At 41.7% G+C, this 23576-nt stretch overlaps 1 pseudogene; it reads right to left on the bottom strand.

Annotated features, from left to right (window-relative positions):
* Positions 1-7748: 7748 nt before the first annotated feature.
* On the bottom strand, positions 7749-13865 carry LOC104854410 (annotated as a pseudogene).
* Positions 13866-23576: the final 9711 nt, after the last annotated feature.

Below are 23576 nucleotides of genomic sequence, written 5' to 3'. Positions count from 1 at the left end.
AGGGAATAATATATAATATATAATAATAAAAAGATTCCTGATAGGGATGTGAATTGGCTGTTTAAGAATGCCAGAGAGAACCATGTGGTCATGGATAGATAAATATATGTGAAAGTACGGGCAATGACAGATTATTTAGGTTCATGAGGCTATGTCAAAATTCTTGTTTTATTATGAAAGATAGCAGAAATCTAAAAGTTTCCAAACAGTAATGCTATGATGTGAATTGTTAAAAAAAAAAAAAAAGAAAAAAGAAAAGAAAGAAAGAAAGAAAGAAAGAAAGAAAGAAAGAAAGAAAGAAAGAAAGAAAAGAAAAAGAAAAAGGAAAAGAAGTTTTCTGCTGGCTTTATGGATTTAGAATATTTAGGCTGGAAAATACCAAAGCACCTGAACAAATACATATTACGATAGTGAAAACAAGGTATAAGAATACTTGTACTAAAATAATAGTAGTGAAAAGGAATTTTGCAAGGAAATTTTGCTACCTTAGTTCAAGCTGGACATACTATGAGAAACTCCCTACTTGAAATTTTTCTTTGTTCAATATGTCCCAGCCTGCCCTGCTTCACATGCCTGGACATATCTGAGACAACTTCTGCAACTCAGGAATGGAATGTCTTGGTCCCCAGAAGAGTTTTGTCATTTCACCAGAATGGAAATGAGATGGACCTCATACCTTAAATCACCCAATAAACATGTTACCAGTAATCATGTGTGAGCCAATACCATGACTGAGCTCACTTGTTAATCCATGTTCAATTTCTGTAACCAATGAATGTATGCCAAAGTTGCCTCACTTGAAACGCCCCCTCCTAGAATGTATATCTTCTTTGTTCAAGTGTTGGAAGGGGCCACCTCCCATGTGTGAACATAGACTGGTCTGCTGGCATTAATTAAAGCTTTGTCTCCACAGCTTCTGGTGTGCTTCCATCTTTCTGGACTAACAAATATGAGCCATGTAAATCAAATTGAAATTTGCCACTTCCATAATAGAAGTTGTAAGAAAACGGTCAACCCCAGATGCATTTCTAAGGTAGAACTGAAAGAAAATAAGTTTGTATGATGCTGTGCATGCCTTTTCTTGAGCCTCTAGCATATGTTTTGATAGACTTATTTGAAGTTTCTGCTTTTATGTATAACTGACACCTAAAACTTGCCCTGTTTAAAACCAAGGACGTGAAATTTATCAGTCTATTTCAGCCGCAATAACAAAATACCTAGCTATGTAATTTATAAACCACAGACATATTTTTCTTTCAGCTTTGATGCTGAAGTTCTAAGATCAAGGAGCCTGTAGACCCAGTATCTTGTGAATGAATGTCTCTTCTCTGTAGACAGTACCTCTTCTGTGTCCTAACATGGCAAGAGGAGAAGAAACCACTTGGGGGATTCTTTTGTAAGGGTGGTACTTTCATTGGGGAAACCAAATCGCCTCTGTCAGGCATCTCCTTCTCATACCATCACCTGGGTAAATAGGCTTCAACATACGAATGTGGATAAGGGGCACACAAACCTTTAGACCACAGCAAATCTCTCTACACCCAACTTATGTGATGCACAATGTTCTTGTTTGATTGCATAGTGAAAAAATTCAGTGGCTACCAACCTGCAACTTCTTGTATGTCATAAGTGGCTAAAAATTATATTATAGCCCAAAATGGCTGAAGGATTGGATGACAACAATTATCTCTGCTCCTTTGGTCTCTTACTTATTCCTATTCTCACCATTCTCTCTACTCTCCCACCTACAAAGATTCCTGTGAAGATGCTGAATTCTTTCCTGAGAGTTAACAAATATCTGTAATTAGCATAATCCTTCTAGGAATGTGTTAAACATAGGCTACCATACAGCACTACCACCCCCCAATAAAGTGAAGAAGGGAGATTCTGATTTTAAGTAAGCCTGGAATGAAGTGATGGTGTGTGATTTTTCTTTGTTTTTCAATGTGTTTCTACTTCTAGAGTCTACCCAGCTTCTTTATGCAGTTACATTAAATTCCCTAAAGGAAAGTGGCTCTCACTTAATATCTTACCACTGTTCCCTGTGCCTGCATATTTTTCACTATGTCTGTCTACTTGGAAAACTCCTATTTTTCATTCCTAAGTGGGATGAAATAGCAGCTTCTTTTAGAAATCCTTTGGGTCCCACATTCACTTTATTATTATTTTCTTTATACTGAGGGATTTACCTTGAAAATTTTTTCTTTGCTATATGTATTCTATAAAATACACATATATGTCCCCTCAGTAGATTGCTAATGTATAGAAAAAATAAAGTATAACTGATGATTTCTGCTACCTGGTAAAGAACACATTTGTTGACCCATAAATACTTATTAATATAACATACAAATTGGAGTTCTTTCATTTGGGAATATATGGTTTGTAAGAAAGAATTAAACAAAGGATGAAAGAAAGGAAGGAAAGAAAGAAGAAAGGAAGAAATAATGCTTGCCTTCCTACCTTATACCCACAAATATCCTATGCTTTTTTATGTTAATGAGTTTAACTTACATTGTCATAGATTTTCCCATAAGTGACCAGAAAAATCTTTTAGTATCTTATTTCAGAAATACTGAAATATCATTTATTTTATTTGTATTCTTCTTTTTAAAATTTTTGTACGGAGAAAACATTTTCATGCTTTCTGTTCATGTCATATGTTATTATAGAGAGCAAAGTGTGTTAAAATATTATAAGCAGTCAGACAGAGCTGGGCCCTCAAGAGAACAATACAGAAGATAAGAACATCTTACAACCTTGGCTGTGGGCTCCTTCCTTGAAGGTCAGGCTTCAAGACAAAGAAGAATTGATTATACCCACATACTTCCCAAACAGGGACAAACAGCCTTGACTGATATTCTAAATAGGCAACCACCATTTTGGGTGAGGGACAAAAACCTAGCCCATTTCTTCCTGGACATCCTTTCCTTCCATGTATTCTGACTATCCCATTTGATTCCTATTTAATCAGTATTACCTAAGAAACTGTAGTCACTATCTTACTAGTTGACCATAGTTTTGCCCCACCTTGTACCTGTGTTGTGACTTCCCATTGAATCAACATTACATAAGTGACAAAACTTGTAATTCTATTGCTTGACTACAGGTTTGATCCACCTTGTACCTGCTTCACCTTGTCTTTTCTCCATAAAACTCCCTTGAGAAGAGGGGTCTGTGGGCAAACCACTTCCCAGGCCTCCTTCTGTCTCTCTTAGACAGAAGCTATATTTCTCTCGAATACTTAACTTTTGTTGTTCCTAGAATTCATTCTTTGATTTTAGAGAACACAAACTTGGTGTTGTAAGACTTAAGTCTCACATTTACTCCTGGAGCGTGAACAGCCAAGAGGCTTCCACGATGCTGAGCTCAGAAGCTCAGCGAGGCTCCAGGAGCTTGTCACACAGCGAGAGTCACCCAGGAAGGAACACACCAGGCAAGTTGGCAAATAGACCTTTATTAGTCTGGCCAGATGGCACTCCCCAAGCCAAGTAGCTCAGAGAGGCGGCCAGCTCAGAAACAGAGGCCATTTTATATAGGGCTGAAAAGGGGGGTTTACCCTTAAAACTTACAGGAAAAGGACAAAGGCAAAGAGTCAGTTGATCTGAGTTAGTGGTCGTCACGTACTAATGATCAGCAGAATGATTATCCATTGTTCCATTTACAACCTAGATCATCATAAAGTTCAGAACATTCAGACTACAGGCATGCAAGGAGTGGCGTGACCTGTGTTGGGTCTCTGTGTTCACTACAATTTCCACCTAGTTTCCTAGCTACTTCAAAACAGCCACCTAACAATTCACAATTAATCATTAGTTATCCTATAAAGGAGGGGGGGAGCGACAGTCTCTAGGTCATTCGCTGGTCAAGATGGAGTCGCTCTGGTTCAGCCAGGCTCCCACAGTGTCTTGGATTTCTAGCAGGTTGGGGGCTAAAATATTTCCCTCACATTCATTAGATTATTTCGTGGTCTATAGATCACCCCTATATCACATGCTTTATATCAGTTTCAATTGGGAGGAAGGACTCTGGGAAGTGCATTGACCTGAGCCACAGGAGATCAGCATTCTCCTTTATCTGTGACTGTGGCTGTACCCTATCTAGTGCTCCAAGGGAGAGCTAGCCTCTGTGGGCCTTGGGCCTCTGGCCTGGTGAGGCTATCAGGTATGCTGGGTCTACACAGAGGTCACCTTGGAGTCAAAGTTCTGGGGTCACAATTCATTTGCACCACTTACTCTGCAGCCTTTGGCTAGATAGCTCTGGCAAAGGGTATCACAACATCCCTCACGGGGTGAGAATATTGTGAAGATTATGAGACAGAAGCTACCAGTGCATCCCTTCCTCCAACAGCCCCACTCAGGGCTGCCACACACCTTTCCCAAAATCTGTGCTTGCTTTAGTCTGGATTTTTAAGTTTTTTTGTTTTTTAATTTTCCAACCTATTTGGCAATTCTCTAGCCTCACAGATTCTAGCTGGTGCCCAGGCATTTGCCACCTGTTCCTTATATACTTTGAACCATAGGTAGGTAGGCAAACTCTCTGTTGTGCCCCCCCATGCCAGCTCACAACACACCTGCCTGAGTCCCCAAACCCAAGCCTGGGGCTCCTCCATGACTATCAGCCTCAATGCTGAACAGGGCCGAGTGGAAGCAGTCCAAATCCTCTGTTGAGCAGCCAGAATCTGGGCCCACAGCTAACTCCAAGAGACAACACCTTCTCGGGCTGTGTCCCTTTATCCCTGATCAGGAGTCAGCCTCTCTTGCAGTTCAGAATCCAGGTTTTCCTTTTTGCTTAAGGGCAGATCAAATGATTGTCAGCCACAAAGCAGTGTCCTAGACACTGAAATGTATCTATTCTTGCTGAAGGCTAACCTGTATTCACTCTCTGGACCACATGAGAAGGTTGATCATCTTTACAAAGACAGTTCCCTCCCCAACTACTGGCACTTTGCTCTTCTAATTCCCCAGGCTTTACTCTGTTGGAATATTTTCTTCTCAGCTAAAGTCTTCTCTCACCTCTTAACACAACTTTCTGGCTGCTAAAATCTTTCCAGTCTTTCCACATCTTAGCATATTTATAATATAATTCTCATCTGTAAGGTTTACTGAAGAAATCAGAGGGAGCTGCTCTCTGCCAGAGGCTTCAGGCTGTCGAGGTCATTCTGAAGGGACCACATGTGGACATTCCCTGCCCCTTTATGGAGGCACTCTGCCTGAGAGACATGGATTAGAGAAACAGCCCTCCCAGCTTGGCATGGAGGAGCATGTCGGTAGCCCCCACCCTGGGGATTCTGAGGCAGGAAGATCTTTTCGAGTTCCAGCCTGAACTACCCTGTCTCATAGAAGCACAAAAACACAGACAAAAACAAAACAAAAACAAAAAACCTTTCAGATAGAGTGGGGTGTCACACTCAGCGGCAGCTGCAGGACTTGCCTGCTCCTTCTCATGCAGAGGATAATGCTTGCCCTGTAGTCAACAGACATCCTGGGCCTGGGGGTGGCTCCAGGAACCCCTGCAGTAACCTGGCCACTTCTCCAAGGTTTTCATCCCAGCCCCACACCGTATCTCCAGCTGCAGGAACAGCCTGGCCCATTTGATAAGTAGCAACAGCTTTTGCTTAGGAATAGGGTTCAGCAGGGCTCTTCCTTTGCCCCAAGGGCATAAAAGCCAGATGTTCTCACAGAAGAACTATGAAAAACGTGCTGAGCACATAGTTGATCTGTGACTGTAAAAGTTTACCATGGTATATTCATAGGTAGAATTTTCTGTGGGACAATTAAAAAAATGTTTTTGGTGGTACTGTTACAGCAATCTTAGGACTACCAGAGATACAGGAAATAAGCAGCACTCGAAGAGGTGAAGGGAGCCAAATAACTATTATGCTCGCAGGCCCAATGAAGACAACTTTCCTACCTCTGAGCCCCAAGTAGTAGTTCTGTTTTTTTCTTTTATATGGAAGCTGCAGAAGCAGAACAAAGGCAGTTACTCAAGCAGGGACAACTTGTATCTTAACACATCTAGGTGTCCTTGGTCCAGTGAACAGAAAGAGACTCCCATAGAAACAGGATGTTGCAGAAACATTAAGTTTAGGAACAGAGTGGTAAGGGTGAAGAACAGCTGCCACAGAGAGAGGAAAGATCAAGGGGAAGGTGGCAGAGTATTAGTTATGATCTTCATTTTTATCTAATATTTAAGAATTAGGATAGATTTTTAAGTTTTTCCTTTCTCTTCTGAGGGCAGGGGATTTGGGGTGGATGTCATAGGCTTATCTACAGAAGGGAGAGATCACTGTGGTTAAGAAGCAAGAACATTATCTAGTTGGGGGTTGAGGTTTAAAGTGAGACACCTGGATGTGGCTAGCAGGGTCTAGGCAAAAACAAAACGGGGCTCTGTTATATTCTTTATTAGTGTGGTGATTGAACCCAGGGTGTGCTGAGCTACAGCCCCAGCCCCATTTTAAGGATAAGGGGTGTAAAAAACCAGTAGGAAACACAGTAACAGTGGAATATGGAAAGTCATGGTGCAAGGATGAAGACCACCCAACTCTGCACCTCACCACACATCCCCGGCCACTGCCAGGCACAGCCCACCATCAACTGGACCCTTTCACTCAGTGTCCTTTGCCAATGCTCTTTCACACGCCCAGTCTACATTGCTGCTGTTGCTTTACCAGACCTCACCAGTGCTATTACCAAGCCCACAGGTAAGCCTCATCTGTACATCGCCCCTTTGTCCTCAAAAATCACACTGCAGGGCCAGGGATTTAGCTCAGTGGTTCCGCCGCCTGCCTTGCAAGTGCAAGGACCCAAGTTTGATCCCTGGCACCAAAAACAAAACAAAGCCAAACAAAAATCACACTGCTATCAAGAGGTGTTTTGTCCAATGTTCAAATCAGGGAACATTTCAGGCTCCAATCTCTCCTGAACATACATTCAATATTCTTTATATCAAATATTTTCCATAACACATTGGGTCAAGTACCAATACTATATCAAGCTGTGACTATTGTCTGTCATTAGGTTCAGATTTTTCTAAGTAGTAACTCTTTTAGTACACTATTTAACATTCTGTAAGTCTACAATAAGTTACATTAACAAACCCTTCCTACATAACTAATGTGTTTGAAGCAGAATCCAGGCTGAGAGAATTAGAATCTGTACTTTAACATCAATAGGTCATTCTCATCTATATTTTAGTTCAAGTATTGACTCAAAGTATCTAAGCCACCAAGTAATGTCATCCATTATCAACTCAGTTCTAAATGAAACAAACCAGGGAGCAGAGGATGGTACACAGGTACTTGAAATGTTGAATAATCATTAGGTACTTAGTTATAGTGATGCCCGCCTCTAATCTCAGCTAATTGGGAAGCCTAGATAAGAGGATAGCAAAATTTAAGACTAGCCTGAGCAACTTAATGATCTTGTATCATGTTGGAAAGGAAGAGGCTTAGGGAATAGACTAGCACCTCCTAGTTTCAGTATCCTACAATGATTTTTCAACACCTTGTCTCAAATTTTAAAATAGTATTTTTTAAAGGTTGGGCACATAATTCAGTGCAAAGGTCCTGGGTTTAATCCCAAGTAAAGCAAAAATCAGGGGCCTCATATATCATCTCAATTGGTCATAGTGGATCAAGTATCTACTATGATTCAAGCTAGGCTGAACCTGAGAATGCAAAACGCTTAAATTCCACAGAATAGAAAAAAAAGTGTAACACATTGGAGCTTAAAATTGCAGCAGACGGATTAATACTCTTCACCCTCTTCCTCTCCTTCAGCATGATCTGCACCAATCTCTTCATAATCCTTCTCCAGGGCAGCCCTGTCCTCCTGGGCCTCAGAAAACTCCCCTTCCTCCATTCCCTCACCCACATACCAGTGAACAAAGGCACGCTTGGCATATAATAGATCAAACTTGAGGTCCAGGCTAGCCCAGGCCTCAGCAATGGCTGTAGTGTTGCTCAGCAAGCAGACAGCCCTCTGTACCTTGGCCAGGTCTCCACCAGAAACCACAGAGGGAGGCCGGTAATTAATGCCCACCTTGAAGCCAGTGCAACACCAGTCCACAAAGTGGATGCTGCGCTTAGACTTGATGGTGGCAATGGCAGCACTGACATCTTTGGGGATCACATCACCATGGTAAAGGAGGCAGCAAGCCATGTATTTACCATGGCGAGGGTCACATTTCACCATCGGGTTGGTTGGCTCAAAGCAGGCATCGGTGAGCTCTGCTACAGAAAGCTGCTCGTGGTAGGCTTTCTCAGCAGAGATGACAGGGGCATAAGGGCCAGAGGGAAGTGGATGAGGGGATAGGGTACCAGGTTGGTCTGAAATTGTCAGACCAACATTCAGGGCTCCATCAAATCTGAGGGAAGTGGTGATGGATGACACAATCTGGCTCATAAGATGGCTCAGGTTAGTGTAGCTTGGGAGCTCAATATCAAGGTTTCTACGACAGATGTCATAGACGGCCTCAAAGTCTACCATGAAGGCACAATCAGAGTGCTTTAGGGTGGCATGGGTGGTGAGGTTGGAGAAGTAGGGCTCCACTACAGCCGGGGGGCTGGGTAAATGGAGAACTCCAACTTGGACTTCTTGCCGTAGTCAGCAGAGAGACGTTCTATCAGCAGGGAGGTGAACCCAGAGCCAGTTCCCCCACCAAAGCTGTGGAAAACTAAGAAGCCCTGTAGACCTGAGCACTGGTCAGCCTGTAAAAGAAGGATTAATTTTAGCAGTGAGATATCTGCTGAAAGCTGCACTAGACTTCTAATCTATACAGCAGGCCCTATGTCTACCATTCCATCTCTCAGATATCTTGGGGACACAATAATAATACCAAGGACAAGTGCAATTGTTTTGGCATTCAGTGATTATCCCCTCTGAATCCTAAATGACTTTTACTTCATTTGCCCCTAAAAGCAGGTCCCTGATTGCCAAGTCAATGCTTTCCACTGATGCTTGCTTTTCTGGGATAGGAATCATTATTCCTATTTTTCTGGAAGCCTGCAATAAACATCTGAGGAAAGTATGAAGCCAAGAATGATCCTTTGCAAAACAGACTACTTGTGGCTGTGCTTTGTGTGTGATTTTCCTGACAAACTGCTATACCCTGGCATTCACACTTGATTTTTGGTTAATTTCTTACAAGCTGCCCACATACATAAAGAGTAGGCCACTGGATTTCCAAGGACTTTATCAAAACAATTCAATGTTTCCATTGCATGTACCAACCATCCCAGTGTGAAGTTGCCTGAGACTTTTCTGCCGCAGAGCCAGCGTACTGCCTCATTAAAGTTCAGGCACAGCTTTTCTGTGACTGTTCCTCAAAAGCTTCAGATTTTCAAAGACTGCTACTTGCTTCTGTCCTAAGGAAGCTTCTGATTCCTTTCCACTTTTGGCTTTGCTGTAGTCTCTACTTTTAGCTGTTTATAATTAGTTACACTGGCTTCTCATGCTCTGATTTTTTTTTTTATTTTGGTGGGCTACAGACTGAACCCAGGGTCTTGCACATGCCAAGAGTGCTATCCCTTAGCTTACCCACAGCCCTGAGCTTTATTAACATAGGGCACAGGCCCAGTTTCTTTTTTTTTTTAAATGAGATTGATCAATTAGTTACACATAAGAGTGTCTACTTAGAGCAACTAAAATGACTACAAAATGGATGGGGTCTCAGCTCAAAGGAAGGGGGCTCACTGGTCTTAAATGTTGGTGACACTGTTAAGGGTTCTCATTTCTTATCTTGACACCAGGTAAAGGAATCAGCACAACTGCCCAAATCTGCTGAGTAAAACACACAGAAAGAGCAAGGGTATGTACTCTTGCTGACAGTTGTGCCATAACCCAGGACCATATGGTTTAGGAGGCCATTTAATGTTGAGAGCAGCCCAATTAATTGCACGGGATGAGTTGTCACGCGCCATTATTTCCGGGTTCTTCATGCCCTGCATGAATTCCGGAGGTGAATCCGCCAGTGACGGTGGTTCACGCCTGCACAGAAGAGGCGCTTGGCTCGTCAGAATGACGCAGGCCGGCATTGACCAATAGAAATGGGCCACGTCACCCGAGAGGCTATAAAAGGCAGGCTCGCGTCCGGCTCGGGGTCTTTCCGCCATCTTGAAGAATGCAGAAGAACCTCCAATAAAGCGTGCTTCAGAAGAATCCTGAGTGTTGCGTGCTCCTTGCTGGCGAGGTGCGCGTGACAAGTGGTGCCGAAACCCGGGAAGCGACGACCATCATCGCCGGCATCAGCGGAGACCCCTGACTTCAGGAGGATTCAGAACTGAGCAGCAGGAGGGGAGGATCCACCAACTTTCCGAGAGGTACGCTGTCTGGTGTGGGCGGGTGTTTTAATTTGTTTACTCCAACAGGTTTAACTTTGTCGGTCGCCTACTTTCGTAGATAAGGGAGAAATGGGGAATTCTACTTCACAATCACTGGTTTATGCTTTACAAAGCCTGTTGAAGGAAAGGGAGTTAAAAATATCAGAGCAGGTTTTAAGGAGGTTTTTAAAGGAAGTGGATCGAGCGGCGCCCTGGTTCAGCGGTACCGGGTCACTCACGATCCCATCCTGGGAAAAATTAGGAAAAGACCTCCAGCGAGAGAAAGATAAGAATACCTTAAGACCGGGGGTTTTACCAGTGTGGAAGATGATTAGAGCCTGTTTGGAGGATAAGCGCTGCAATGACAAGGTGCGCGAGGGACAAAAATTGTTTAGGGAGCATCAAGACAGTGTATCAGAAACGGAGAGGGAAGAAAGAATTAAGTCTAGACAAAAACGGAGAATAATGGGAGCTCAAGAAGAAGGGAGCCAAATTTCCGGCCCTATTGAGGCCTCAACGGGCCTCTACCCTGCCCTAGATGAACTAAAAAGATTAACATTAGCAGAAAAGGAAAGTAATTCGGAGGGCTCCTCGGAGGACTCCGAGACCGCGTCGGAGTCCTCAGGGGAGCCGCCCGAAAAAGAGGAAGTAGTAAGATAATTCAATTGGCCAAAACCATCTGAGTGCACTCGTTAAAATTGTCTTATATGTTTGTCTGTCTTAAGTGTTATATGTTTGTCTGTCTTAAATGTTCAAAGATGTTTGTATGTTCTTGATCAGAATGACGTCAAATGCAAGTAGATTGTTGATTTCTACAACCTGGCTTTATAGGATCAAATAAAAAATTTAAAAGATATTTAAATACAACCTTCAAGTTTGGATATGCTCCTGTTGGTGAATAAAGAAGCAGCTGCTCAGAAAGTTTATTCTGATCTTTGTTCACTAATGGGAGCCACCAAAATAATTTTTTATAGCCTTATAAAAAGATACATCTTGTTAAATATGTTGTTGGGAATATTGTTGGTTATCAAAGGTCTGAATTATAAATATGTTTCTGATGGTTATTTTCTGTTAAAAAAAAAAGGGGGGGGAAGATCCTGTTGATACAAAGCCACATTACAGGATATAAGAATTCATTATAATTATTATTGCTATTTTTCTGGTATACAAAATGTATTTATATTGTTTGACCATGCAGGTTTTCCAGCATATTGTTTATGACAATAACCCTTTGGTCCAGGTATTCTCTCTTCTCTTCTGCTCCACCTACTTATGGTTAGTTCTTTTCACCACCAACAACAGGACCATCAACATCACCACAACACTTCAATGGTCTGCGCAACATCACCTTCGCACCCACTCCAGTTTGCGTGTGGCCACCATTTCTTTGGCTTGTGGCTAATGTGACTCTCTCACAGACTATGGAACTGAATTGTGCCAATGATACTTGTTGGTACGCATCCTGCTGGGACGCTACCAAATTTCTTCATGCTGTGGTCGTTCGAATGCCTCGATTCATTCCTGTACCAACGGAAGTCTCGAATCCCTTGAGTATTGTAAGATCTAAGAGAGACTTTGGGATTACGGCAGCAATAGTATCGGCGATAACTATTGCAGCCGCTGGTGCGACCGCAGCCGCCGTCTCTCTTTCCACGTCAGTACAAACCGCAACCGCTTTGAATAATTTGTCAGCCAATGTAGCCTCTGCGCTCGATATGCAAACCTCTGTTAATGCCCATTTGAAGGGAGGGTTAATGATTGTTAATCAAAGGGTTGATTTAGTGCAAGAGCAACTTGATGTGTTATGGCAATTGGCCCAAATAGGATGTATGTGGAGGATGCCAGGACTCTGTGTTACACCTGTACAATATCATAATATGTCAGAAGCTGCGAATTTATCTAGGGAACTCTCTATGTATTTGACATCTAATTGGACGGGACGTTTTGATCACTTGGTTAGACAATTGAGAGTAGCCATTGCTCATGTTAATTCTACCCGAGTAGACATTGTTTTTGCACAAGGTATATCTGATTGGATTGCAAGTGCTGTATCTATTCTGAAGGAGTGGGCTGGAATGGGATCAATGATTGCTTTGTTGGCTTTGGCAGTGTTTTTGGGATTTTGGTGGTTATGTAAGCTGAGACGACAGAGACAAAATGATAATATCATGTTGATGCAAGCTTTTGCTGCCCTTGAAGCCGGATACTCGCCTGCTGTTTGGTTGGCCAATTTACAATAGCTTGAACGTTGGTCATTATCTGCCTATGCCTTGCTCATTCGGGAGCCATAAATATCTGCATCTCTCTACCTCCTTGTACATGGCCTCTGCACTCTGTGGATTAGTCCATTGCACCAGAATCAGGCATGTCTTTTTACAATCTTGTTGATCAGCCTTTGCACCGCTCAGAGGTTCTCCTCATTGCACGAGCTAAGGTGATCCAACAGTTGCTCACATGGAATACCTGCTTCGACCACCTTCCGGCCGGGGTGGTTGACAGGCTCCTCCTGAGCTCTAGTTATTTTAAGGAAGGGGGAGATGTCACGCGCCATTGTTTCCGGGCTCTTCATGCCCTGCATGAATCCCGGATGTGAGTCCGCCGGTGACGGCGGTTCACGCCTGCGCAGAGGAGGCGCTTGGCTCGTCAGAATGACGCAGGCCGGCATTGACCAATAGAAATGGGCCACGTCACCCGAGAGGCTATAAAAGGCAGGCTCGCGTCCAGCTCGGGGTCTTTCCGCCATCTTGAAGAATGCAGAAGAACCTCCAATAAAGCGTGCTTCAGAAGAATCCTGAGTGTTGCGTGCTCCTTGCTGGCGAGGTGCGCGTGACAATGAGTCTCATAGTTTGACCAGCCATGGAAGCACACATGTGTAATCCCAGAACTAAGGAGGCTGAGGCAGTAGGATTGCTGCATGGGCCACACAATGAGTTTAAGGATAGCCTAGACTTCACAGTGAGATATCATCTCAAAAAACAAAAGCAATACAAAAAACTGCAAGACAAAACTGTACCCCCACTGTAAAATATTTAAAGTGCTGTGCTCACCAGTTTCTGAATTCACTCTAAGACTGGGTCTTAGATCTCCCTGCCAATGGTGTAGTGCCCACAGGCATAGTTATTGGCAGCATCTTCCTTGCCTGTGATGAGCTGTTCAGGGCGGAAGAGGTGGCGGTAGGTACCAGTGCGCACTTCATCTGGAAGAGGAAAAGAAACCCACCATCTGTGACTAAAAATCTGCACCTCAAGCCTGGGGCATCAACAGGGCCCTCAGGCCACACCTCATGTCCCAGCACCCTGAGAAATCCTGTGGGTTTCTGAGGTGCACTCACCAACGACTGTGGGTTCCAGGTCCACAAACACTGTCCTAGGCACAAGTTTCCCAGCACCAGTCTCACTGAAGAAGGTGCTGAAGGAGTCATCTCCTCCCACAATGCTCTTGTCACTTGCCATCTGCCCATCAGGCTGGATGACGTGTTCCAGGCAGTAGAGCTCCCAGCAGGCATTGCCAATCTGGACACCAGCCTCGCCAATGAAAATGGAGATGCCTTCTCGCTGTGGGAGGGAAGACAGACAAATGTCAGATGACACATCAGAGGAACAATGTGGAAATGTCACACCTGGATGACTAATCGACCTTCAAAGACAGATAACTGCCTTCTGGAGGCCACTTTTGCCCATGGACTGTTTCATAAGCAAAAGTCTATTGCAGCTGGGCATAGTTGGCATGTGCCCATAATTCCAGCTACTTTTAAGAATGAGGCAGGAGGATCACAAATTCAAGGCCAGCTTGGGTAATTTAGTGAGCCTGTCTCTGAACATAAGTAGGTTGAGGATGTAGCTCATTGGCAGAGTGCCTCCTTGGTCCAGCCTACACTCTATGGTGGGTAGAGATCTTCAATGAAGAAATAATTCAGAAAAAATACACTTTGGAAGACCAGTTGTGCTGATGAACTACTATGGAAAGCCAGACCCTTGCTCTGAAGCCACAGATCAAGTTCAGGTTTCTACATTTTAGAATGGTACAATCTGTTCTATTAGCAACACAATTCCAATTCCCCCCAGCTCCTTATATGCCTGCTGATTCCTTAATACCAAATTCCCCATTCTAGGGCTGATTAATTGTGTTATTGTGCAATTCCTGAATTCATTCTGGTATGACTTTCATCATATTCTTTACAAAACAAGAGCTTCTTCTTCTCCCCTTGAAAACCAGCCTAAACCAACAACTCTAGCCATGACTTATGGGGAAAATGCTAGATAAGTAGAAGTCAGCTGCATTTTAAAAGCTATGGTCAGTGTAGCCTTTTCATTTGGGGAAGTACTTTTGTAAAAGGAATTTAATCATTCGCTATGGATTTATCTCAGAGTCATTGCACGTGCCTGTCAAGCTCAAGGTCCTGAATTTGATCCCAGGTACCAAAAACAAACAAACAAACAAAAACAAAAAACAAAAAACAAAAAAAACCCCAAAGAACAAAATAAAACAAACTACAATTTAATCTTTTGGAAGAAAACATTCTTCTTTCACTATCTAATTCTTTTTCATTGAGTTTATTGGTACTTTTTAAGTGTACAGTACAGTTGCATTCATCATTGGGGACTTGTACATGACAGATTGTGGTTCTCATTTTTCCCCATTCCCCTGCCCTCCCTTTACCCCCTCCCTCTCCCCTATTTACAAATACTTTGTTTCCGTTTTTTTCTTTTCTCATATTTTTTCTTTTTCCTAATATCCTTTCCCCTACCCTTCTCACTTCCCCTACACCTTTAGCTCTTTTCTTCCTATTTCACACTGTCAGTTATATAATTTGGATCTTAACACTTTTAGTTTTTCACACCAGAGAAACTATTCAGTATTTATACATGTGTCCTATTTATTTCACTTAAGAGTGTGGCCTCAATGTGCATCCATTTTCCTATGAATGATTCTAGTTTTGTTTTATTTTTTAAGATAGGGTCTTGGTATATAGTTCATATTGGCCTGTGTAGTTAAGGCTGGTCTTAAAATTGAAGTGATCCTCCTGCCTCAGCCTATAGCTACAGGCTAGAAGTGTGCCACAACACCCAGATAAGTTTTGAGTTTTTAAAAGCTTAACCAATAGGAAACTAATTTAAGAAAATATCACCAGGTGTTGTGGCTCAGGACTGTAATCATAAATGCTTGAGGGTCTGAGACTGGAGAACCACAAGGCCAAACCCAACATGGGCAACATAGCAAGTAGTGAGAGCCCTAACTAAAAAAAAAAAAAAAAGAAAGAAAGAAAGAAAGAAAGAAAGAAAGAAAGAAATGATAATCTAACATGAGCTACCTTCTTGAAGTTCTAAGATTCATAACCCAAAATAATAAAATCCCCAATTTCACCAACTTCTCACATGTGCCTCCCATAAAACAATCAAGGTTCTTGACTACATCAGCAAACTCAATACTGCCTGTGACTACTCAGCCAGCTCTAGGGTTACAGGAGAACATACATTCTTCTAGAGATCCCTTTACTCATTACTGTTGCATCAGGTTTATCTGAGTTTGGAAACTCTTCAGCCACAGAAACTGGAGAGAAGCAGCTCTCTGTTTGTGATGAATCCAGGCTAGGTCAAGCAAATACTGTGCTGTATTTGAGAAGATTCACTCATTCTAACAAAGCACTTCCTTAGCAAAGATCTTAGCTTGGCATGCTGCTGCACATTTGTATTTCCAGCACTCCAGGAGGCTGAAGCTAGAATATTACAAGTTCAAGTCCAGCCTGCACAACATAGTGACTTGGCCACACAATCATCTACTGTTAGAGTTCACCATACAAAGTCGGTGGCCAATGCCCTCCACTCTCTAGGGAGGAGGCATAATGAGTTAATTATTTCCTTCAAAAGAGGACCTTGCCTTCTCCTCAGGTGGACTGGCACAACTGGCAGAGCTCAGAGCTGGCCACGGGTAACTCAGCAACAAGTCAGTGTGTGGCGGACCATCCAGAAGTGAGTGCATGGTCTCAAAGGAGCACACCCAAGTCTTCCAGGGTTGGCATCCTAGGGAGTGGGAATGTGAGGCCATTTGAAGTGTGGGGAGAGAGTTCAGATTCTCCAAGTCCTGAGGACCAACGTGAAGGCTCCCTGATGTTCCAAGCTCAGTGGCAGGCCTGGGGAAAGGGAAAGGATACCCTCTGAGCAAGAAGACCATGCCCAGGTAGCACTTTCCAGCCTGAAATGGAACTGGTCTGGCAAAGTCACCTTTCTCAGCCTGGCTGCCAGGATGCAGTAGGAACGGAGAGGCTGGGAGACTTTAGGAACTACTACAGGGTCCATATGTAGCCTGTGGATCTATGCCCTCTGTGCATGCTTACTCTACCCCACCCCACTGCCCAATGGCAACCCCATTCACCATGATAGGGACTTGTAGGGGTCAGCAGCAATGGAGAAGGCAAGAGGACTGCAACAAGGATCTCCCACAGATAGACTGCCAAGGAGTCTGAGAGTAGAAGCAGTGAGCACAGCATACCTTGAGGCTATATATATCCTGCCTGCATGTGGGGGATTAGGGGAGTAGGCACATGACCACACTCCACCAGAGCCCCATCCACTGAGAAGGGCCAGCAGTGGATTAAATTTCAGATCAAACTCCAGGCAGGAAGCCAGGAGTGGGAAGGGGAAGAGACACCCAAGGGTTGGTGGAGTTGTAAGGGTCTGATAGGCTTTGAGAGAGGAAGGAAGAGGAAGCAACTGTCCTAAGAAAGTGTAGATGCATCAGGTGAGCAAAACCATAGTGAAGTTGCACCAGGTGAAGGAGAAGGCAGCCACTGCCCAGGGAAAGCTTTGCCTTTCTCTTATTTTGTGTGTGCACATAAAACTGATATATGTTCCTTTACTAACATGTTAATTGTGGCTGCTGGGTAATAGGTATAACTTCAACCTGTGAGCTCAGGGACATAAAATTCTAGGTTAGATTTTGAATAAAGCAAAGGAGTTGCAGGAGGATTGCCTAGGTGATTAGGTAACCAATACAAATGTTTTAGAGGCTTCTTCACCCTAGAGCAGAGGGCAAGATTTCTCTCAGCCATTATTTGATTCTATCTGTCTCTAGAGGTGATCTCTTTAGCAGGCTGAGAAGTGTTTCAACTACTTTTAACTAGCTCTTTGGCATTTGCCTTCACTCTCAAAGAATTGGAAAGTACTCGATTAGATCTTTTGATTGTTGGTTTGTGAGCAATGCTTCCTTTTTTTTTTTTTTTTTTTTTTTTTTTGGTACTGGGGATTGAACTTGGGTCCTTGTAATTGTGAGGCAGGTGGTAGAACCACTGAGCCAAATCCCCAGCCCAATGCTTCCTCTTTAAACATGACTGTTACAGCTGAATCCAATTGTAGCTTATGCTTTTAGAAACACTTGCTAGAATTAGAAAAGTGAGCTTTCAAGGAAGATAGGGTTGCAACTGGAAAGGGGTGGCTAGTCTGACTTGACTTATCTTTCAGTTTATTTCCAGAAGGTAGCCCCAGCTCTGGAGTAGAATGACTTCAAGGAAGGCTTGAGGATATAGGAATCAAGAAGAAATTAAAAGGATACCAATTTTTTCTCTTGCATTTATTGGAAACTCAACATCAAAATCCCTTGCTCCTTTAAAATGTATCAAAGCTAGAAGAGAAAAGGGTCTGAGTAGGTGACAGATGTTTCAGAGGTGACTGACCCAGAGGCTAAATGAAAGAAGAGGCATGGAGTTGCCAGGATTCTTAAGACACAATGAAGTGCAGAGGAAAGTATTAATTATGATGCTATTTCACAACTAAAACTGTACTGTAAAAAAGAGGGAAAACGATTAAAATTGCCTTATGTTCAGATTTTCTTTGCATTAAGAAATAATCCTTACTTGTGTTCAAAATTTAAATATAAGCCAGATAAAAACCAGACACTTCTGGCCCTTAAGGTATTCACTCTCACAGAGCCTGAGGCTATTCTTCCTTGCCCTTTGGAAATGGAAGATGAGGTTTCCAAGGCAACTTTAATCAAAGCCTTGCCCACTCTTACTGAGTTTGAAGCTCCCTCTACTCTACCTTTGAGTGCTCAGAGTAGGGCTGCTATGGCTAGCCTCTATGGGGCTGTATTCACACTTAGATAATTTTGTTCAAGCCCCTCAAGGACAATATCCCTTAACAAGAAGTAAATGGTAAATATAGTACTACCAGCATTGATCTGTCCTTTTTCTCTCAGTGACCTAAAACAGATCAAACAGGATTTGGAAAGTTTTCAGACAACCCTAATAAGCACATTGAAATCTTTGGAGTACTTACTCAGAGCTATGAACTATAATGGAAAAATATATTAATTTAAATCAAACACTGACTTCTACTGAGAGACAATGGATACATACTTCAATCTGTGTTTATTAGTTGTATTATAGATACCAAGGAATACATGTTTTCAGAGTGGTTTTAAGCAGAATCTAGCCAGCACTCCTATGGAGGGAAGTTACCTAGGTGATGTTAGAGCCCAGCTTGGCCAGAAGAGAAAAACATCCAGGTGACACTTTTACACATTCTGCAAGGTGCAAAAATTAGCAGGGAGCTAAGGCAGGGATTTGAGATAAACAGTGTACCTCACTCAGCAACACCTGCAGGTTCAGATACCCCTGGAGACCAACAGACTTTCTCTGCCCAAGAACAAAAGTCTTCCTCCACTCAAAGTCAAAAGTTGGCACTTCACACTACCTCTCCCCTACCCAAACTCTCCTCTAGAGTTTACCCCTTCCCAAGTCCAAGCCAGGGTCAATGGTCTTGTCACCCTTGACTAACCTGTACCCAGGCTGGAAATAAAACCTCACTGGTTGCTTCATTTTGTGATAACAGTCTTGCCTGTTACCTAACAGATGACTGACTAGATAGAGCACCCAAAATGTCCTAAAGATCTCTTTCACCAAGGACCAAGATTTCTGTCTCTGTCTGTGACTGGAGGTGATATATCTCTTTCAGCCTGAAATTTTAGTACTTTTGAATCATTTATTAGGAAGTAATTCATAAATAATACAATTAGAACACTTTCATTTTCTCTCACTCTCAAGGAGAAAAAAAGTATATCAGGTTCTTTTATTATCACTTTAATTTTGTAGTTGGAGTCAGCCAGAGCTTTTGTCTCTGGATGCATGTTTTGCTAAGGATAAGAGATCCACTCTAGGAAAGCTCTTGATCTTAATTGTTTTTCTGCACCTGAGATGGTTAATATTTACTTCTTGCATCATACTTACAGTGACACTTCTGTCCCTTCTACATTGGATTGGGCTTGGAAAATAACACAGTTTGCAACAGTATGCAGTCCAAGGGAATCCTCTCTTCTGTGGCTCCTGGATTTCAGGACCAAGATTCCAGAATGGTGAATTTTTCCTCCCTGGAATCCTTCCAGAGTGCAGATGACCTTCACTTACCTCTGGACAATGTTTAAAAAGTTCTAGATTTAATCCTGAAACTCAAAGAATAAATGTAAAAGTTTTATTTCAAGTTTGCCTTTTAGACCTTAGGCAAAACTGGAGATGAACTCCTCTTATGTCCCTCTCTCCTCAAGTAAGATACTGAGTGGTTCTTACAACATAGGGAAGACTGACTGATTTTTATAATGTTGACAAGTTCATTCATAGAAAAAAAAATTCCTCAGGAAATTTATGAATTTAACAACAGATTTAAACAAAAATAACAATTAAAGTCTGGGGATTTAGCTCAGTGGTACTGTTCACTGCTTTGCAAGAGCAAAGTCACAAGTTCAATCCCTGGTACCAAAAAAAAAAAAAAAATTAATATATAGGATAGCAACAGTCCCCAGAGCCCTGCCCCTCTCCTCATGATTTCTTTTCAGAGCATCTTGCTGGGTTAACCACTCTTCTCAGAGATATGGTAAGTGAAGCTTTAAAAAAGGAAGGAGTATAGGTAATTTTGGTCCAAGGGTCACAGATAAAATGTGACAAAAATGGTCATAGGTAGTCACGGACAGCAGGGGAGATAAAGCATCTTGATAGGCCTTCTTCTCCTACAGTTCAAAATACATACTTAGCTCCAAAGAGTGCCACTGAGTCTCACTCTTCACCCAGACCTGGCCTATGCACCTACCTGTGGAAATAGTTAAAATTACTTTTTAACAGTCTGCCCCTCTGGTGGGAACAGTTACATGTAGCTATCAAAAGAGCAGTTTTACACTAACAACAGTGACTGACCAACAAGTATAGCTATCAAAGCAACAATAAAAAGCCTATATAGCTAGATATTTCAATTAGATCTATGAAAAACCTGAGAGGCCATCTTAAAAACTATCTTTTATTTTCATAGGTATAAAAGGTGTTTATTCCTGCCAATTCTTACTACAAGAGATCTCTGTTAATTGACCTATAGAATGTTCTAATTAGTCTCATTTAGTAACAAAACTAAAAACTATTAAAGGTTTATATTTTGACTTGACCAAATACATCGGAGTTTGCTTTGGTTTTATAAACAAGTTATCCTATGAGTGTTTATCTGTCTGTGAACTCTATAATCCATTATAATACTTAGAGCTGTTTTGTATGAGCTCAGCCACTTTATCTTCTTTTTGCCTTTTGGAGTTTTAAATTATTTGTCTATAACTTAAATTGGCTTCTAGATAAATATCATTATAGTTAAGGACATGCTTCCACATAGATTACAAGATAATTAAAATTATGTCGACTGGTTTTGCAAACACAATGCTTCTGAACAATAGCTCGAGAATCTTTCATAGGTCAAGAATAATGTGTTAATTGTTATGATCTAATTCTCATAGGTCATCTGAAAGACTTGTTAAGACTATTAAATTGGTACCCCTTAGGCTTATGGAAACTACTAGATAGGACTCCTCTTGGTGAATAAAGAAGCAATTGCTTGGAAGAAGTAGAACTGCACGGAGCTATCATGCAGCCCTTGCTGCAGTCCCTCAAACTCAGCAGCAGAACAGTAAGAGGTGAGACCTCTCAGAGCTAAACTGTAGCTCCCTGACCTTGGCAGCAGATGGGTGAGAGGCACCTAAAACACCCACCACAAACTTCCCTTACATGCACCTCTGGCCTGCTGGCTGTGCTAGTGTGGTATTCATACCACAGCAGCACAGGGGGTCATAAAGTTCCTTGCCCTGAGCTCTAGCCTTGATTTTGATTTAATTCACACAGTTAAAGGTGATAGATTAAAAACTACCACAAACTGTCATTTTCTAAGCTGTGCTTCATGCTTTGTGTTGCTGATTGTATCAGTTGGGCTAAGATGCTGTGATTGACTTAATCCATTTTCCTTCCTGGTATAATTAAACAGAGATTGCCTCAGAGTCATTAGACATTGAAATCCTAAGGACAAGCTATAACAGGAAGACTGAAGTATTAACCCAGGTATCAAACCAAGGATAGTACCAACAACAAAAATAGGAATGAGAAGACATTCAAGGAAGGCCCAAGCACAAACACAGGTTGCCAGTGCACTAAAGGAAAATTCTGGGGGAAATAAGGTGGAAAAGTCTGATAATCAACCACCTGGATACCTAGAACTGATAGCACAGCAAGGAACAAAACAGATGAATGATGCTCTAAAAAAATTCAAAACAGAAATAATTTCCCCGACAGATACAGAGATGGTGAGCAGAATGAATAACATGATTAGAGACTCTAAAACAGAAACAGATAAAAACAAATACATGAGCTCTGGACCATGATAGACGACATAAATGCACAGCATAGGAAAGAAATGAAATCCATGAAACAGATTCAAATAGGATTCCAGGAGATTAAAAACTCTATTGAAAGTATACATAACATACTGAGCCAGTCTGAAGATAGGATATCAGATATAGGAGACAGGATGGCAGTAAGTGACCATAAATATAAAGATCTATTAAAAATAGTAAGGGCACATGAGAAACCAATCCAACAGCTCCCAGATGATACAAAGAAGAATAATGTAAGACTGATGGAAGTCTGTGAAATGCAAGAGAAAGTACAAATTACATTAAAAGAAAGAAAAATTCACAGAAATGATGTCAAAAAACTTCCTAGAGGGGAAGAATTTGACTTACAAATAAGTGAGGCATATAGGACTCCAACTAGCCAGGATAGAAAAAAAATCTACACTTAGACATGTAATAATCAAGATCCCACAAACTCAACAGAAGAACAAAATACTATAAGCCATTAGAGAAAAGAAACAAATCACATGCAAAGGAAAGCCCATTAGAATCACAGCAGACTTCAACAGAAACCTTCAGGTCAAGGAGAACCTGGAGTGAGGTATTTCAAGCCTTAAAAGAAAACAACCTCCAACTTCGCATGATGTATTCTGAAAAACAAGCTTTCAAAATGGATGAGAAAATACGATACTTCCATGATGAAGAACACCTGAGAAACTTTAAGATTACCAAACCAGCACTTCAAACAATTCTAAATAATATCCTAGGAAAAAAAAAATGAAGATCGCAACTCCATGAGGCCCAATAGAGCAAATCCAGCAGGCAAGGCAAGAAATTAAAAGGATAGGCGGAAAAATTAAAAATAGTCAACAAAATGAAATTAACATAGCAATAATAAGTCAATATATATCAGTTGTAACCATAAATGTTAATGGCCTCAATTTACCAATTAAAAGAAATAGATGGGCAGAAGATATTAAGAAGCAATATTCAGCAATATGCTGCATAAAAGAAACAAACCTAGTTCAAAAAGAAACTCTCAGACTGAAAGTAAAAGGATGGAAAAATAGTTCTCCCGGTTACAGGAGCAAAGAAAAAAGCAGGGGTAGTTATCTTCTGGAAGACAAAGTAAATTTCAAACCAAAAGTAATTAAGGGAGACAAAAGTCACTACATCCTTGTAAAGGGAACAATCCAAGAGGAAGAGATGACAATCATAAATATAGATGCACCAAATACTAATGCTCCCAACTAAATAAAACAAATATTAATGGACATGAAAAACCAAATAAGCACAACCAAATAAGTACAATTGTGCAATAATACAATTGTAGTGGGGGACCTAAATACCACACTATCACAAATAGACAGATCATCTAGACCAAAAAATCAACAACAAAATACTAGAAATGAGCAAAGCTCTTAAAGAAATGGACTTAACAGATATCTACAGACTGTTCCACCCCACAAAATCAGAATGTACAATGTTTCTGGCTGCACATGGTCATTCTCTAAAATAGACCTCATGCTAGAACAAGTTGAAGAAAATGAAAAGGAATTGAAGTTACCCCATGTATATTATCAGACCATCGTGCAATTAAACTGGACGTCAA

Source organism: Fukomys damarensis, unplaced genomic scaffold (genome assembly GCF_012274545.1).
Source record: "Fukomys damarensis isolate Sample0158 unplaced genomic scaffold, DMR_v1.0_HiC HiC_scaffold_36, whole genome shotgun sequence".
NCBI lineage: Eukaryota > Metazoa > Chordata > Mammalia > Rodentia > Bathyergidae > Fukomys > Fukomys damarensis.
This window is presented reverse-complemented; position numbering and strand designations above follow the sequence as displayed.